Below are 3,596 nucleotides of genomic sequence, written 5' to 3'. Positions count from 1 at the left end.
GTTCTTCCTATTGGTTCTAACTGTTCTTATAACATCACTAATGTGTAAATATGTTCAATAGGAAAGTATATGTGTAGCCTCTATCAGATTGTGCACTGTCTTGGGAAGGGAGGGGGGAGAGTGGGGGAGAAAAATTAAAAACTCAAAAGCTTATGGAAGTGATTGTTGATAAACCAAAATAAATTAATAAAAAAGGGAAATTGGACAAATGGAAAAGAAAGTACAAAAGCTAACAGGAAAAAAGCCTCCTTAAAAGTTAGAATTAGCAGAGAGGATTCTGGGAAGATGGTGGAGTAGGTCAGAAAATTCCAAGCTCTCAAGATTTTCCCCTCAAAAGAGACACCCTAGCACCTTAGGGCAAACAAAGTGCCAGTAAAAATAAATCAGAATAGAGGTACACCAGGAGTCTTCCTGGGACAATTCCGGAAGATCAGAAGAACACTTTGAGGATGGATTTGGCCCCTGTAAAGATTAAACCCCTCCAGGCTAGGGGCTGTGTTAACATCAAGCTGCAAGCTGCTTAAACAGCAAGCCCCAAGCCCTGGGGTTAGCTGGTTTGGGAGGCTGCCTCAGCCCCAGTAGCTACAGGAACCTTTACCACCCCCTCCAGACTGGGAGGGGAGTAGGGCGTCTGAGCCAGGAAGATCAAAGGAACCTCTGCTGACAAAGAAGGCCAGACCCAGCTGTGACGCAGAGAGCTGACAGGGCGAGAAGGAACCGGCCACGCCCACCTGGTGAGCGCAGAAGCAGTGAGGCAGAAGGCCCCTGGCTGTGGGGCTGAGAGGAGGCTGCAGGTTTGGCTTTGGTTCCAGGCCGGGGGGGAGAACTGAAGAGCTGGGGCCAGAGGCAGCTATTACTACAAAAATTCACAGGGAGAGGAGAAAGAATCCAACCATAGAGAGCTATTGTGGTAATAGAGAAGACCGAGGTTCATCTTTAGAGGAGGATATTGAACCAAAAAACCCCCCTGCCCCGAAGAATAACGTCAAATGGTCACCTGCCAAAAAGAATTCACAGAAGAACTTAAAAAAGAGTTTAAAAATCCAAGAAGAGGCCTCTGTGGCCGGCGGACTCCTGGACTCCTCTGCATGGAGTCGCGGAAGCGGAAGTGGAGCGGGACAACGGAGATGGAGGACAGTCCGACTGCGATGGTGGCGACTGCCGGGGACGAGGGTGAGGGGACCTCTGGCGAGGGGACCTCGGGCGCGAGCGCGGGCAGCAGTGGCGGCTTCGGGCCGCCTGTCCTACCGGACGTGTGGGCGGTGGGTGGCTCCGGTGGGCCGGGGGGAGGCCTGGCCCCGCCACCCGGGCTCCCACCCTCGGCCGCTGCCTACGGGGCCATGCTGCGCAGTCCCCCGGTCTCCTGGGACCCGACTCGGAGCTCCGACTGGGACAGCGAGCGCCCCGGGCCACAGTCCCTGCTGCGGATCAAGCGGGACATCATGGCCCTATACAAGGAGCCGCCCCCCGGCATGTTTGTTGTGCCGGATCCCCTGGACATGACTAAGATCCATGCATTGATCACGGGCCCGTTTGACACTCCTTATGAAGGGGGCTTCTTTTTGTTCCTGGTTCGCTGTCCTCCAGATTATCCCATCCGCCCACCGAGGGTGAAACTGATGACCACGGGCAATAACAGGGTGAGGTTTAACCCCAACTTCTACAGCAGTGGGAAGGTTTGCCTGAGTATTCTGGGGACTTGGGCTGGCCCTGCCTGGAGCCCAGCCCAGAGCCTCTCCTCTATGCTGATCTCCATCCAGTCACTAATGAATGAAAACCCCTACCACAATGAGCCTGGCTTTGAGGAGGAGAAACACCCAGGAGACAGCGAAAAGTACAATGAGTATATCCGACATGAGACCATCCGAGTGGCAGTCTGTGACATGCTGGAGGGAAAATGTCCCTGCCCTGAGCCCCTGAGGGATGTGATGGAGAAGTCCTTTCTGGAGTATTATGACATCTACGAGGTGGCCTGCAAAGACCGACTATACCTCCAAGACCGTGAAATGCAGGAACCTTTTGGGGAGAAGCGAGGCAGCTTTGACTACGAGTTTCTCTTGATTCGCCTTGGGGCAATTCGTCTGAAGGTGCAGGAGAAACCTCAGCAGCACAGTGCTGAAATAGACTCTGATAGCACTTCATCTAAAACAGAGACAGATACCCAGGGGAGCTCAATGGCCTAGATGCCCCCCACCCCATCCCTGGGATGGAGCGGCACCACATCTCCCTCCAGCCCCAACAGCATCCTGCCTGAGGCAAGAACCAAGGACACGCAGACCCCAGGGTGGGAGTGGGCTGTTGTTTCCAACCTTTTTGGCATCCTGGTACCAAGGACCATTTTCATCCCATGCCTAGGGCCAATCCCAAGGTACTGATACAGGAGAGCCTGGAGCATGATTCTCTGGCGAAAAACTGACGGACGTTTCCACTGGGGTGGTTTGTTGCAGATAGAAGGCAAAGACTGCAACTCTCAGAGGGGCTTGCTCAGAATACTCAATGGGGATACCAGGAGTGGGGGCAGGGTCAAGGGAGTGGGGAGGGAGGGAAACGGGGAGGGTGTCACGTGACCTGTCTGGGTGGTTGTCTGGGTGTCTGTTTTTCAGTCTTGAAGCTGGGCCTTCCCCTTGCTTAACCCAGCCCAGCCTAGTGTAATCTCTTGGACCTCATTTCCTGTCTGCCACCATAATTTTGTTTTCCCTAATATATAGTCACTGTTCTAGACGGACCAAAGAGAAGGAACAGTGGTGGAGTCTGGGCTAATGGTCAGAAAGCGTTACCTAGCACCCAAAAAAAAAATCAAATGAGAGAGATGGAAGAAAAACTAAAAAAAAAAAAAAGAATAAGCCAAGAAAAACAAGAATACTATGAAAGTCAACCAATTAGAAATGGACATCCAGAATCTTAAGGAACAAAATGACACCTTGAAAATTAGAATTGGGCAAGGCAAAGCCAGCAAAATTATAACAGATCAAGAAATAATTAAACAAAATGTGAATAATGAAAGAAGAGAAAATGAAACATAAGAAAAACAACAGATGTAGAGAATAGATCAAGAAGAGAAAATGTGGAAATAAGTGGATTAACTGAAAGCTATGATCAAAAAAAGAATCTTGATACACTAACACAAGAAATAATTAAAGAAAATTGTCCTGAAGCATTAGAACAAGGGGAGGAAAGTAGAAATAGAAAAAAATCTATCACCACTTAAAATATACCCTGTGAATAAAACTCATTGGAATATTATAGTCAAATTCTGAAACCCCCAGCTCAAGGATAAAATATTAAAAACAACAAGAAAAACAATTTAGAATCACATAAGATCTAGAAGCAAAATCATTAAAGGACCACAGGTCTTGGAACACTATATATCAAAGAGCAAAAGAACTGGGGTTCCAGCTGAAAATATCATACACAGCAAAGTTCAGCATAATCCTGAATGAAAAAAGGACATTTGATCAACTGTCAGACTTCCAAGATTTTGTTCAAAACAAAACAAAACAAAACACACATGAACTTTATTGAAGTTTCAGCATACAAAAGCCAAGAGAAACATAAGGTACCTACCAAAGACTGATTATGAGGAATTAAATAAGGAC

At 48.4% G+C, this 3,596-nt stretch overlaps 1 pseudogene; it reads left to right on the top strand.

The window, feature by feature from the left end:
• The first annotated feature begins 689 nt into the window (after positions 1–689).
• Positions 690–2,840, top strand: LOC110203974 (ubiquitin-conjugating enzyme E2 Z pseudogene; annotated as a pseudogene).
• The last annotated feature ends 756 nt before the right edge of the window (positions 2,841–3,596 follow it).

Source organism: Phascolarctos cinereus, unplaced genomic scaffold, assembly GCF_003287225.1.
Source record: "Phascolarctos cinereus isolate Bilbo 61053 unplaced genomic scaffold, phaCin_HiC Scaffold_8;HRSCAF=390, whole genome shotgun sequence".
In the NCBI taxonomy this organism is placed as follows: domain Eukaryota; kingdom Metazoa; phylum Chordata; class Mammalia; order Diprotodontia; family Phascolarctidae; genus Phascolarctos; species Phascolarctos cinereus.
This window is presented reverse-complemented; position numbering and strand designations above follow the sequence as displayed.